This window comes from Heterocephalus glaber, unplaced genomic scaffold (assembly GCF_053883595.1).
Source record: "Heterocephalus glaber isolate CG9 unplaced genomic scaffold, H.glaber_assembly_v1.0 deba00001465, whole genome shotgun sequence".
NCBI lineage: Eukaryota > Metazoa > Chordata > Mammalia > Rodentia > Bathyergidae > Heterocephalus > Heterocephalus glaber.
Genome location: NW_028258312.1, coordinates 24,729,656 through 24,745,395, shown reverse-complemented (window position 1 = coordinate 24,745,395; position 15,740 = coordinate 24,729,656).

Sequence of the window (15,740 nt, the reverse complement as noted above, 5' to 3'; positions counted from 1 at the left end):
TAATCTGTCGTCATTAAAGCGACCCGAGAAAAGCCTTCCCGCTCCGAGGGGCGTCGCGCATCTTCGGCCTGCGCGGAGCAGTTTGGGCGAAGGTGTTTTAACACGCGAGATCTCGTTCCCCCAAAGGCCCAAGTGCTAGACTTTAGGGGTCACACGAGAGACCCCGTAGTGAGAGGTCAGGCCCCAAACTCCTAGGAAGCCCCCGAGCGCCTTTGCAAGCTCCCTGCTTTCCGTTAACGCAAAAGACCTTGAGCCCTCTAAACCCCTCTGCCAGAACCTGAAATAACATTTCCAAGACCCCCCCCCCAGCATGAGGGGCTCCCGAGGTCACCGTCCACGCACTTGGACACACGCCAAGGGAACCCGTTACGGCCACCCCAAATATCACGAATTGGGGCAGCGCTGTCGGGAAAAAGCCGAGCTTCGTTGCACGCTGTCCTACGGATTGCGTTGCGTTGAAGCCCGAGACGTGACTCAGTCTCCCCACTCGTCAATGCTTTTTGAGATCTGGTTGAAAAATAACGTAAAATAACACCGAGACTTAAAATTTCTTAGTGGCTCTGAAAAAAAATGCACACAGAGCAAGAGGCAGGGACCTCTCCGGACACCTCAGGCTCCCTTCGCCCCCACCCTAAAATCAGCAGGATCGATTCCTGCTCTGCCTTCACCTCGAGCAACGTCGCCATTTACATTCTCTCTTCGGCCAAGTTCAAAGACATTTGGGCATGCCCTTTGCTTCATTCCCTAAACAAATATTCTGCCCTCATGTTCGTGTGCGCCTGGGACGGTGTAGCCGGTGCCCGCTGCCCCGGAGCAAGCGTGCAGAGCCGCGCAGCCCGCCGGCCGGCGCCCGAGAACTTTGATCTTCGCAGAACTCAGCCAGCCCCACCCCACCAAAGTGAAAGCGCGGAGACACTATACCTTGCCCCGGGCACTCGGGCTCCCGTCTCCCATTTTGGACAAGCTGGAAGTGTTGGGTTTGGGGACGCTTGCCTTGGCTGGGTTTGAGTGGTCTATATAAGCCCTGCTGCGGTACTGTACCGACGAGCGCGCCTCGGTGGACTCGGGTGCTAATTAACGCGCGCGCGGCTAATTTGAGCTCTAGGAGCGAGAGCTGCAAGTCGCGCCGCGAGCCGCGAGGGGCCAGTGACCTCTAGTGGACGCGAGGGGATCTGCAGCGCGGGCGCGTCGACCCGGCCGCCTGGGGCAATTGAGAAAATTCCAGCCTGCGCGGCCGAGCAGCCTGCTCCGAACCCAGCGGCTGGAGGGGAGACAGGCCCCCAGTTTGACGAGGAAAGAGATGTCAGCGAGTGATGGCGAGGAAGGGCCTGAGGGCTTGCGATGCACCTGAGATCGTCACCGAAGACGGCTCACACACGCACACGGGCGTGCACACGCGCGCACACTCGCAAGCCAGCTACGGCTCTGTAAGGCGAGCGAGGCGCCGAGAAAGGGTTTGGAGAGAGAGGTGCGGAAAAAGCAGCCCTTCAAAGCCGCAGCCAGCCAAGGGAAGGGGTCACGGTGCGCTTCCGCAGAGCTGATCAGTATCCGAAGATCTTCACTGGCTTTCAGAGATTGAAAGAAAAAAGCTTACTTGGACCAAGAGGAAAGTAAAATAAGAAATGCCTTTAAGCTCACACCCCTCAAATTGACAAGAAGACACTGCAGAAATACCAACAAGTGTAACACCAGAGGACCCCTTCACGTAACAAAAATAAAATAAAAGGCCAGAAAGGGTAAAATGACCTATTTCTCCTCGCCCTCCATCCCATCGGTTAGGTAAACTCGCGCAGAGGTTATGTCCGAAAAGCTGGTCCTGGTGCTGGTAATTTGGACCGAGCCCCCCCCCCCCCCCATGAAGAAAGCCTTGCTGCTGAGCTTCCCGTCCCTCAGACCCCACGGGCAGGGCGGGGACTCTGGCGGGGCCCCGTGGATCCGCACCCTGAGCCCCAGAACGCACGGATCCGCCGCCTCTGCTGAGCGATCTCCACGAAGGCCCGTCCTCTCCTATCCCTCCCCTTGGGGATTTCTTAGTTCCTTTCTTTCCTAGCACTCTTTCTCCAGGAGCAGAAGTCTGAATTTCTAGTTGCAACTAGCCAGGCACAGTGGGGTTTGAAGGTAACCTCCCTGCCTCTGCCCTTGGAGGCGCAGTGGGCGCCCCAGCCTGTGCGCAAGGGCCAGGAGGCGGATATAGGGCGCTGGGGCAGTGCCTCTTCCCCGACCCGGGACCGCGGCCTGGGCTTGGTTCGCCCCCGCAGAACGCAGAATCCGCTCCCGGAACTCGGGGGGCCCCTCGCGTCCGCCGGCGCCGCCCCGCCGTAGGAAGCGTGTCTGGGACCCTAAGTGATCCGCGGCCTTAGTGATCCCCAGTCAGGGGACAGTCACCTCTGGTGGTCAGTGCACAGTTCGGAAAAGCATAACTGGACGACGGGCGAGTCTGTACGTCAATGTTCTTTTCCCCTACTTTTTTCTCTGATTTGCACCTTCGGAGGTGGCCCAGGAGTGCTTTGCAGAGGCCAGGAAGCTGCGTTTGGGGAGAAACCTCGCACCGCAGGGCTATGGTCTTGTCTTGGAAGAGGAGTGGGTTCCAGAAGAGCGATGGGGGTGAAGAGGGAGGTGGACTCAGGGAGAGTGAGAGATCCCGACCCCTTCCCGGGCCTCAGTGCCGGGGTTCCCAGGAAGGGGGAGATCCTCAGGCGGAAGCCGGTGGCACCCTCCGAGCCGGGCTGTCGGGTCACCCCAAGATCAAAACTCTACCCTAGCCCCAAGAGGAACCACGAGGAAAATGAACCCACAAGCCGCTGTGTTATCACGATGGCCCAAGGAGAGAGGGTCCAGGCATGTAACAGCCCCCGTCATTCAAGGCGCATCTCAACAAAACTGCAGTTTTAGTAGATAAAACCGAGTTGGAGAAACGTGAGACGCGATCTCACACGCAGTGTCCCTCACGCAGAGCGCAGTGCCGCCTTCGGAAGCGCAGACGGGGCGCCCGCGCGCTGCACAGCGCAGCGACGGGCGGGTGAGCTCCTGTCCTGGCGCCCTCTGCGCCCCGGGAGTCCCCTAAACCCCCGGGGCACGAACCCCGGCAGCTTCAGAATCGGATCGGATCGGGGTGCGGGCGTCCCCGGCGGGCCGGTCTGAGTCTCTGCCTCTCTCTCAACTTGCGTGGCCCGGTGAGGGCGGGTCACCCCGCAGCGCTCGGGGCGCACGAAGCGGACCGCGACCGCGGGCCAGGCGCCCGCACCCGAGGCCGGGCCCGGAGGTTGAGGACGAACAAACCCAGTCCCGCCTCGGTGGGGCCCTCACGGCTTGGGGACTCACAGCTGCCCCTTCACCCCGCCGCGGGAGAGGCCCGGGAGGCGCTGTGCTAGCTCGGGACTCACCAAGGGCGTCCCTGGGCCCACCGGGCCCCAGGACCCCACGCCAGGCCCGAAGGTGCTGGCATCCGCTGACTCCGAGGGAGGAGGCGGCGAGGTGTGGCCTCCCGCGGGGCCCCGCACCCCGGCTGCCAGGCCAGGGGAGAGGTGACAGGGCTCAGTTCCCAGTCTGCACGCTACTGCAGCGTGGCACGCTGGCACAGGTCCCCTTCTCCGCACAAATTACTGTGTCCAGGCCTCGGTGCCACCCCAGCCTCTGAAGGCCTGGTCTCCCGGGGTCCCCCCTCCTCTGTCCCGCGGGGGCCTCAAGACTCCAGAGCGGGCTTCCTGGGGTCTCCCGCTGGGATGGGATCCCCAGCCCCTCCCAAGAATTCCTTGGGAAGTCTGCGAAGGCTCCGTCCCTGGGCACAGGTGCCCCGCGCCCGCGGCCCCCCGGGTCCTGCAAAGGAGTGACGCTGGCCTCCGCTCTCCGGGCCGGGCCGGGCCGGCTGTCCGCCTTCCTTTCCCTCCGCCTCGCTAGTTGGAGTTATTGATGTTCTGTGCGGAGCGATTGAGAAAAGAAATTCGGGCGACTGAAGCCGCCGTTCCCGGTTTTAAAAACGAACCCGAGAAGCCTGGCGCTGTCTCCTCTGGTCTTTTACTCGCTTTGCTTTTCCTCAAAATGTCTGCAGAATTTTGGGGCGGGATTGGGGGCCCACTTGGACTCTGGGGCAGTCTGAAGGGGGCTTACGGCCTATTTTACCCGAGGACTCAGGCTACCTGCCCTGGCGGCGAGGATCAGGGCGCCGTGAGCCCCATCCAGGTTATGGTGCGGATTCCCCGCGCGGCACCAACAGTCTCGGGGATCGAACGGAGGAGGAACTGGGCTCCTGCTCTGAAACTTTGAACGAGGGGGAGGCTACTGAGGGCCTCACTCAGACTTAGGGAGAGGGACCCCAGCCCCGGGGCCGCTCCAGAAAGGCCCTGACCTTGTTCTGCTCCGGGGAGGACCGGGCCGGGGCGCAGGAAGAGTGAAATTCCGCCGCGCGCTTGCGAGACTCCGCCGGGAAGCCGGGGTGGGCGGGGACTGAGCGCGGGGCCCGGCCGGGGCGCCCCTCCCGGAGCCGAGGACGGGCGCAGACTCCTGGGCAGGGGCCCCGAGGACCCCGTCCTCCTCCGGAGCCGGCCCGGGTGGACAGACGGTGGCTCGGGCCCCAAAGGCTCGGCCTCAGTCTTCCCCTCCGCCGGCCGCAGGTGAACTTCAAGGAAATTTACTCTTTCTAGGGTGATTTCCCCTCCTGTATTTGTCCCTTCCCCCACTATTGTAAATCTTTTTCTTTTCAGGCTTAATTTTAAAGAAACACAGAAACCATGTTTGAGTCAGAATTTGTCTTCCCGTATATTTCGGTTGATGGGGAGAATTGTTTTTGCTTGGCTTAATTTCCCTTTTGTTGACTTGTAAAACCGTATCTGGGAAATATTTGGCTCATGGACTTAGTTGCCACTTAATAATTTTAAAACACTAGGCATCGAGCTAAAGACTATTTTCCCCACCAAGGCTCACAACAATCGTGTAAGAGTCTGCTTCGGTTTCTCTCCCTCCCACTTTTCTTTTCAAATTGAAAACTGAGGCACGGGGCTAATGAGTTTCTCACAAGTACAGAGGTGCTGAGGGGCGGAGGCGGAGTGAGCCTGTCTGCTGGACTCTTCAGTGAAGACGTTTGGTGAGCTTTTCCCCCAGCCTGTGGCTCTCTGGGCTACCCACTAAAGGAGAAAACTGTGGCTAAGAGGCACAAACAGAAGCCCTAAGTAGCTGAGATGAAGTTGGCCACCCGAGCAGAGAGCTTGAGCACAGAGCGGCGTTCGGGGCCTTCACGGGGAGACAGGGATTCTGGGTGATGCTCTCAGAGTCCCTCCTGGGTCAGCCCTGCCTGCTGTGAGAGAAACGCAGACGAACGCTTTGCCTCTTTCCTTGCCAGTTTATTTTTAAAACCCGAGGTTACAACTGTAGAAGGCCTGATGGAATGATCTGAACAGGATACTCAGATACCAGGACTGCAGATTATAAGAGTTTGTCTCTTAGAAGTTGCTGGAAACGCATCAATCATGCCAGTGCACAAAGAAAATACAGTGATAGTTTCACAAGATTTAATTTTTTTAAAAAAACATTGCTTTACATTTTGCTAGTTCTAATGGGAAATAGTTGTACTTAAAAGGTACAGAACTAAAAAGATTCCTCCTTTGATTGTACATCATGACGTGATAACAAAGTAAAATTTTAAAAATTTCAATACGTGTGTCAAAATATGCAAAGCATTCATCTGGGAGATTGTGTACTTATTTGAATAAAGTCATTTCCAACAAAATATTTGGACTCTTTTCCTCCTTGTCTTTCTCCTTTTTCTTCTCTCAAATCCTCTTTTACCTCCTCCTCCTCTTCCTATTTCATTCTCTTCTCTTGTCCATTTGGCCTGTGGAATCTGTCTCTGAGACATGAGAAAATGAACCTAGCTCACCTGTGGTTTTTGAAAGAAAATAGCAGGAGATATTGTCAACTGAGGAAAACATGCCAGTTTGAGTAGCATTTCCTCCAGCTGTGGGACAATAAATGCCATCCCAAAGAAAGCCTCCAATAGAAACGATCTTCTCAGTCACACTGCGCTTACTATTAGGTTACCATCCAATTGGAAGAGGTGCTATCATAATATTAAACCCTAACATGGTAAAGCTGCCATTGTGTTGTGTTTGGCATTGCCATCGCCTTTCAAACCAAAAGGATCACAAAGTTTGTTGAGACACAGACCACAGGGAGATACCAGCACAGCACACACACAGGAAAATGTAATTTATCACAGCCCTGGGGGGAAAGTACAATTGCTATGTAGCCTCACAGATTCCACTGAAGCAAGAAAGGTACTTCCATGAAAACATACACCAGAACCACGACTTAGGATGGCCAGAATCTTGAGCATAAAATAACTTCATCTTCATCACTTACCATGCATTGAGATTCTCTTGCTTTTGTTCTTCTTCAACAAATATAACTCTCCTAGTTTTGTAGGACCTTATTCTTTTCTTTTCTTTCCTTTTCTTAGTACTAGGGATTGAACCCAAGTCCTTCACACTGAGCTGCAACCTCAAACTTTTCCATTTTATTTTATTTTTTAAAATTTTCAACAAGTTCTTTCTAAATTGCCAAGGCTGAGCTCAAATTTGCAATCCTCCTGTTTCAGCCTCCAAGGGTGTTAGGATTATCAGCCTGTGCAATCAAGCCTTGCTGAGCCTATTGTTTGCTCACCAAAATGGTGATTAGACCATTTGAGAAGAGAAATCCTGGTTAGTGTATTGATGATTGTAAGTCTTTTTTGGTGTAGATCCTAGGTCACAATTCCCCCCAACTTCTCTGTTCAGACTTGAATTCGAGTGAATAAGTTTAGAGAGAATGTTCCTGCTTTTTCTTTCTAATTCAGTGTCTCTACACTCAATAACACTACACAGTCTCCCCTTTTCAAGGGTGAGTTGTCTTAGATGTTCAAAAACTCAGCAATGGATTTATGGAGAAAGCCCAGGAGGCAAAAACCTGGAGCCTATCACCTCTGGAGCATAAAAAGTGCTATTTTTTAAATAGCAAAGACAGATTTAAACTTTAAACCTTTTGGAAGACAAATTTCTAACTCTTAGATATTGATTTCAAAGGAGCATTCAATTACAATATAAACTGTTGAGCTTGTTTTGGAGAGAAAACTGTTCCCCTCCTGTGTTAAAACCATACTGATTTTCTATGACAAGGACACTTGCCTCATGGCCTGAATAATGGCTGTTTCTTATCCCTGGAATTCTTCCCTGTAAATGTGGCTGCCCTTTTCTCATTTCGTTCTCAAAAGCACCCCTAGGTGAACTAGGATCAATAGCCTACTATCCCATAGGTCATTCTCTGTCATATCCATAGCTTAAACCCAGAATCCATAATAGTCTGAAAGAGTCTTGTTTCTATTCCTGTTTACACTTTCGATCTACCTCTATTTAGTAGAACAAACACCAAGAATTCAGGAACACTGCCGGCCTTACTCACTAGAGACACTTAGCAAGTATGGAAGTGTGTTTATTTGTAATGCTCACAGTTTTATAGAATGATATGATGAATGTTTAAAATTTTAAGAATTCCCTCTCTGGTAACTCCCCCTCACCTGGAACATACTCATCCCATTGTTCTGGCCACTTTCTGAAGCAGTTCTGGAAGCTCTCTTCTGTGAGTGTCTTTAGCTTTGTCCTCTTGGCTGCCTTGCTGTCCTGAATCAATTACAAACATTTATTTTTTATGGTCATTTTGACTTTGGGGAAGAGCCAGAAGTTGCAAAGTACCAGATCCATGAATAAGGTATTCTTTTCTTTTGAGCCTGCCTTTCCATTGGATGGCACTCAGCAGCAGCATTCACTGTATTTTGGATCACACCTCATAAAGACACAAAAGGGGATTTTTGAAACTGCATCCGAAAGTGGCAAGAATGATGGGATCAATGTGGTAGAAGTGAGGGGAATTAGTGGCAGTGTGTCTTTCAAAACAATACACTATACATTTTTGCAATTGTAAACATTCACTCTACATTTTGATCATGACTTGTAAAGCGCCTCTGAATACTTAATCATTAGCCAACCTCTATAATGTGCACACAGACCAACTGCCTGTTCTGGTCTGCTTTTCTAGTAACAGTGGATTTCTTTTTTTTCTTTTATAGTGGATTTCTTAACTAGAAATTAAAATGTTATGAGGGGAAGGAAGATTCAGATTGATTCAGAAATTAATGCAGAGGAGTCGCTAGTGCATACTCCATGTTCCCAGGAGACACTTTTCTAGAAGTAAGAGGTCATACCATGCATAGATTCTTTAAAATATCAAGTATATATTAACCGTTCAATACTTGCATCTATTTATTCATTAGCAACAAACAGCAAACAGGCCGCTCTGTTGGTGTTGTGCATAAAATGACAACCGATGTGGCTCCTTCCCTCAGGCTGAGAAGAGTGTAATGGTGGTCATCCAGTTTTTAGGCCAAACCACAGAGTTGGGGAAAATCAACTACAGCATTTTCTAGTCCTTCCTCCACTTTTTAAATGTTCTCTTCATCTTTTGTCCCCTTTGTATGGCTGTCCTTTTTCTGCTTTTTCAGTCACTTGTGGGAAGGCGGATGGCTCGGCAGGAGGGGTGCTCAGCATACTGAAGGACCTGGATTCCATCTTTGGCATTTGATATTTACCAGGCATCAAGTACCTCATAAACTTTCATACTAAAGTGTAAAAGTACCCAGTGTGAGATTCTTTGTTAATAATTAAAGTGTTTTATGCCAAAAAAGTTCTATAAGGAATTGCATTGAGAGATAGATTAGCAAATGGAAATATATTCTTTAAGATCATGGTAGGTAGTGGATTCACCATTGTTGTTCTCTATTTTCGTTATGAGAAATGTTTTTTTCACAGAACTGCTCTTATATTTTCTTTATTAATATCTACCTGTATTACTTTAAGGCAAAAATAAAAAATAAAGTGTAAAAGGCTTATGTTGTCTATCTCCAAGAGATATTTACATTTTATCAAATGAGAAAGCAAAGGAAAGGTTTTCTAGAGAATTTCCAAACCTGAGAGTTGAAATTAGAATTATTTTTAAAGTCAGCGTCCCTGAAATCGCATCACCTAGGAAACTGCTTAATTTGCCTATTCCTAAACATTGAGAAGTTAACACTGAGCAACAAAAGGGACTTTCTGTAAGATTTAATTAATGAGACTCCATGGACACGTCTAAAAACTAACTGAAAGTTCCTTCAAGGCATTTAATATTTGCAAAGAGGGTATTTTCACATGGTGCTTTCATTTTCCTTCTCCTTTCCTTTTCCTCTTTTCTCCCTCCCTTTCTTTCCACCTCCTTTTCTTCTTATCTTTTTTCCTGATCCTCCTCCTCTCCTCTGCTTTCTATCACTTTTTTCTGTGTGTGTGTGTGTGTGTGTGTGTGTGTGTGTGTGTGTGGTATCGGGGATTAAACCCAGGGCCTTCACATTGAACTACATCTCCAGCCTGTTTCCTCATCTTTTATTGTGAGGCAGGGTCTCACTAAGTTTCCCAGGTGGTACTTGAACTTGCAATCCTCCGGCCTCTGCCTCCCAAGTATTGGGGTTGCAGGCATGTACCACCATGCTTGCCTCTTACTTCTTCATTCTTGCTTCTACTCTCTCTGCCAGAAATCCAGAAAATGTCAGAAAATACTATAAAGAAGAAGAGAAGGAGAGAATTTTCAAGCCTTAGCTAGCATGACCAAGCAGGAAGTAAGGACTTGTGAGGGAGTCTATTCAGTCCCTGCTCTGTTAGTCCAACTAACACCAGACAACAACAGGATGAGTGCTAAGCTTAGGCCCTTGAATTATTCATCAGTCAAAACTAAATTACTATTCAGTGGCAGGTGACACACAGGTTTTCTTGAACAATTATTGTCACTAATCATCATTTTCGGCAGCAATTTGTGTGTTCTGATTATTATCCCTTGATTTCTATGTAAATCCCTCTTGCAAAGCTGCCACCAGATGAGTTTCTTTACTGGATGTCTTTAGCTCTTGATGCATTTCTTGGCACTTTCGCACTCCTCATCTGGCACGCACAGTCTGGTTTTCACGTTAGCATAACTACTGGCATGCCCATGAAAACATTCCTGCGTGGACCGTATTGCATTCGTAGGAGGCTACTTCTCCTCCCTCCTTTTCCCATATTGCACCCATATTTTGTAGATCGATTGTCCAAACATTGACTCTCACATTTTCCCCTTTTTGATCTTGGTCATGCACCACATTCAACAATTCAACCACTTTTGACGGTTGTCCATGTCTCCTCACAAGGGATGAAACCGATAAGGCTCTGCCTGATGTGTCACCTTGAATAAGTACATCTGCCACCTGGACCTCCTCTTCCCCTCTTGTAGAACACCTTGAATATTTTCCTGCTAAACTTTTATTGCAGTGATGTGAGTTCTACAACTTAGCTACTTGAAGAAACTAGCACGCTTCGTAACATTTATTTCCTACTTCCAGCTAGTGTTTAAATGGACTTCACCAGGAATTCTTTTGTTTTTTCACCAGGAATCCTTGAGATTAGCTAGTTACAGAAAGCATGTGTCCTGTGGCTTTTGAGGAAATGATGCAGGAGCTTTGAGATTTTCTCATAATTTTACTGGCTCGAAATAACCCAGCCCTAATGTAAGGTACTGCCTAAAATTCTTTTTTGGGGGGGGGTACCGGAGATCGAGCTCAGGTCCTTGCGCTTGCGAGGCAGGCACCGGAACCACTGAGCTAAATCCCCGGCCTAATGCCTAAAATGCTTACCTCTAGATGAAGCATCGAGAGGACCAGGTGTCCCCGTGTTTACTGGTAAAGTGTTGCAGAATCCATCCCACTCAAGTCCTGCCTTTCTGATTGACCAACATTGTGACCTTGTGCCAAGCTTTTCATCTCTTCCTTGTCTCAATTTGCCCTCATCTTAGAAAGGATTTAAAGGTTGTGCCTCCTCTACAAGCTTATTGTGAGAATTTACAGTGAAACTAGCGACAGATCTCTAGTAAGCCCTTAGTGTCGGCAGTGATGATGACACTGGTATGCAGTTGTTTCTGAGAACCTCAGAGGGCACAGGCTTCATGCCAAGGATGCAGACAGCAGGGCTTTCACCCCCAGAAATTGCTAGGGGTGACCCTAAGCACAGGCATTTCCTGTGCAGAGCAGGCCAAGTGAGGGTTCTCTGAGAGAAACTCCCAGGTGGGCCCAACATCTCGACATTGTTGCTGCCAAGTGCTTCGTGCCTGGACATTTGCAGGGGTTCGGACCCTGGTTATGAGAATGCTCTCTCACGAGGCACTGACTATTACTGACAGGAGGTTAATAAAATGGCTTGGGTGATTTTCACGGAAGGACAGTTAGTTTGTGGTCTTAGACGAGCTGTCTTTCATCGCCTTGTTCTGTGGTTATAAATTATCCATGGACATCTCTAGTCGTTTTCCTACTTTAAAAAATAATGTATTCATTTTGTATTTTTCCCCAAGCCTGGTTACACTGAGCTCCTGACTGTGACACTTCTAATGTATTAAACTTACGCCCTAGGGCTGAGACCTAGCTCAGGGCAGAGCTCTTGCTGGTCACGTATGAAGTACCGGGTTCAATCCCTAATCCCAAGAAAAGAAAGAAATCAATAAAGCTTGTGCTCTGGCTCCTTGTTGAGTCTTGGCATTTGGTCAGCACTGTAGCTGGAGTGATTGTGTGGATAGAGTTTTTACATAAAACACAATTTTCTGAAATGAGAAAGAGAAGCAGCTTCAAAAGTAGTCTTTACGAAGACTTTATAGTAAGGATTTAACATTCAAGGCCTAGTAAATAATTATTCATGTTAGCACACACATGCCTACACACACACACACACACACACACACACACACACACACAGAGGATAACCTTCCACACCGTTACGGTACCTTCAAAAACCTGCAGCCAAGGTCCCAATATCACAGCAGTGGATATTGGAGTCACCACAGGCCCCCTTCCCCTCCCTCCCATCAACATTTCTGAGGAAGAAGGAGAACTCGAGCATGTTGCCTTGCACAGAGGGAGAGGAGTGTGCAGAAAATGTGTTCCAAGGGATTCACACCGTAAACTGAAAGTAGTTTGTCTGCTCTACTTCGCAAATTCGATTTTTTTCCAGGTAAACAACAAAAAGACTTGTCATTTCAGGAATATAATATTTCACAGACTCCAAATCATCATCATTACACTTTAAAATTCAATTCTACAAGACTAGATTGGAAAAAAAAAAACTAGAGAGAGCTATTAGGAGGGATATCTAAATATAAAATATAAATATAAGAAACAATAGCAGTACAGTGGGTTACTTCTCCTTGGTCTGATGTCTTTGTTTTTAGAAAATGATCACACATTTAATTGGCATTTAGTACTTTAGGTGCTGAATTTTGAATTTTGTAATTATGATGCTTCATGTCTCATTTTGTGGTGTATATTTTATCTTACCTAGAGTCTCCCTTTGGTGATGTTACCTGTGATAATCTACATGTTATTGTGCTTGCCCACACGGGTCACTCTCTGCGGTTGGCAGAAGGTGAGGTGAAAGCAGCAGATGGTATTTACAACTTCAACTTCTCCTGACATGCTAACTCCAAAATGCCTTGACAGCTACAGCTATGCTTGGTAAAAAAATTAGCTTATTTTCCCAAGCATATAAAATACTGCCGCTCTGCCTCCAAGATTTAAAGGCTTGTCCCGGGAAAAAGAAGAAGAGCATCACAGACATCTCCCGCTCATGGCTTTTGGTCCCAAATGACTGAAAAGACCATTTCTTTTTTGCTCAGCCATTGCCTTCTTCAGCGAAGAAAAACACATGGTTGAAATCTAAAAGAATTTGCATACTCCATTACCTGAGAACTTGGTGGAAGTTCCTTCCAACTTTCAAAAAATTATGTTGGGCTCAATTCCTGAATGTATGCATTTTATAATGGAAAAATAAGACATTTATCAGTCTATAATTTCATAATCCTTTAAATTCACCACTGGTGGATATGGATCTCTTAGGAAAATTGCAGATGAACATATGACCACATATTTTTCTTCTTGTTGTTTTTATTTAATCTTCATATTTATGTATAGCAATGGTGTGCAAAATTACAAATTATCTAGAGAGTATCTGATCTTTCAATTTAAGATAGTTAACGATTTTGATTTACTTTTTATTTTAAACTAGCCTAAAAATCTCTGGCTTCTTTCTGTTTATAGATTAAAGTTCTTTCACAGGCAGCAGATTTATGAAATTAGTTAAAATTCTCTCAGACAAGTCCCTGAGGGGACTAGATAAAATAAGATCCAACATACGGGAGACTAAATTTGTAAACAGAATACTACCTCTGGTATCTGAATAATTTAGATTATGTGTAAAGTGTTCATGAGGAGGAACACGGGTTTTTTTTTTTTTTTTTTTTTTTTGGTCAAATTACTCATATGGATGGAGAGAATGTCTCATAAAATTGAGGTATAGGCAACCCTTAAGTATGCTACCCTTAAGTACTATGTATATGTAAGCTTATTTGGAAATACTGTGTAAATTGACTAGGAAGGGAGTATAGTTAGTTTTTCAAAGAATGGATAGGAGAAATGACATTAACCTCATATATCTATATGCTTACAGAACAACAAATAAAATAGCAAGATTTGAATAGTACCTCTCCTTTAAAAATTCAACTTAACTTATTTATATTCATGCATATAAAAACACTAAGGTATTAGACACTATTGGTTTTGATCATAAATTAAACTACTATGTTAGCTTACTCATCTTGGGTGAACTTAAGTCCTTATATTTCCAGTAGTAGACAAGGAGAATGTTCAAAGCTAGAAAATACTATTTTATTTTCTGTGGTGTTGGGAACCAAACCCAGGGCCTCATACACATAGGCAAGTGCCCTACCACTGAGCTATACCCCTAGGCCTAAAATTTATGATTTATTCTTGGGTATAAAATATCTCAAATATCCAGGAAAAAAAGCAAAGAAAATGACAGAAATACTCATAACCATTCTCTTCATTTGAAAGATATTATTTGCTTAATCTCTCTGTTCCTCTCTCTTCCTTCCCCTTTCTCTATGACACTGGAGTTTGCACCCAGAGGCCTGCATGTGCTGGAGAGTGCACTACCACCGAGCTACACCATAGCCTTCTCTGTTTACACTTTTGTTTCTGTTAGTACGCGTTTGCAACATATAACGGTTGCATTCCTCATGAGGAGTTGGTACACGAACATAACACATTTTGATTCTTTTTTTCACCCACTTTCCCTTACCTCTCTCCTTCCTCCCTCCATTTTTTGGCCCCCTTCTCTTTTGCAAAAGATCTGTCTTCCTATTTCCTATCACCTATTTTTAATTTTGCTCTTTATTTACATTTTGGGTTTCTTTGTTTCTTTTTTTTTTTTTTTTTTTGCAGTACCAGAGATCGAACTCAGGACCTTGTGCTTGCGAGGCAGGCATTGTGCCACTGAGCTAAATCCCTGGCCTTTGGGTTTCTCATATAAGAAAAGCCATTTGAGGTTTTTTTTTACCATTTGATGTTTAAGCTTGTATGTCTGATTTATTTCATTTAAAGGTGTATCCATCTTTCTGTAAATGAGTCATCTTTTTATGGCAGAGTAGTAATCCATTGTGCATATACTCCACATTTTCTTATCCATTCCTCTGTTGATGTAGGCTGTTTCCAAGATTCAGCTAGTTTTCTTTTTTTTAAAGAAAAAAAATACTAGAAATGAGCTACCTCTCACATTATAGTGCTTTCTCTTTTTTCCATTCTTTCCATAGATAACCACCCTCTAAGAATTAATGTATATTTCTCCTGTGCATTTTAAAAATCTTTTACTGAACGTGTATGTGCCCCCCAAATTTGCTTTGTCTGCAAACATTTTGAAGATTTTTTGTATGTTGATACATGGAAACTAACTGTTCATTAGTAGAGGTAATAAAAATCTATAATTTATCCTTACAGTGGATAATACCAGAAATTAATATAAATAAAATAGATATAAATATAGTAACAATGCCATCCTTAAACCAATTTAAATAGGTGAAAAGTTATAGGATTCTTTATTTTACTCATATCATGCATTGATTCATTAAAAGCACATTTGCTAAGAGTCAATTCTCTTCCAGGTTCCAGTCTAGTAGCTTCTGATGCTGCAATGGGTGAAACAGATAAAACATCATTTTAGCTTATTTGGTACCTGAAGCAGGTACCAGCTGGGCCAGCTTGTGGTTGCTGGTAGGGGAAAGGAAAGAGTATCACATGCAGTAAGGTCAGGGTAGAGCCCCAGGGTACCAAAACAGGTGTCTGTAACCTCCCAACCTTTTCTGATTATTACACAAGAGTGAGTCAAGGAGATGAGTCCTTCTGTGGCTGGCTGTATTCAAGGACTAGAAATCACTTTGCATTGAAAAATCTATTCCAGGGCTCCATAATGCCAATCCTAGAGACTGGTTAGGCAGATGGAAAAGCCAAGAAAAGCCTTGATGTTTGGCCTGGGGTTTTGGGGTGGCCTTTGGGACAAAAGATGCACATTCAGACCATAGATTGTCTAGACAGCTGAAAACAATGATGCAGTTTAACTTCAAGGACTATAGTGGTGTGGTCATCAGCACATGGCTGGCCCTGAACAGGGACATCATGAACCTGTGTTAAGGTAACTTGTTAACAGTGGGAAGGCATTGAAAGTGGTCTCAGTAATACAGTCAATCGCCCAGGAACAGGCAGGACAATGGCTATTGAAATTTAGTGATTTCTTTATTTAAAGACAAATGGGACAGGCTTTCGT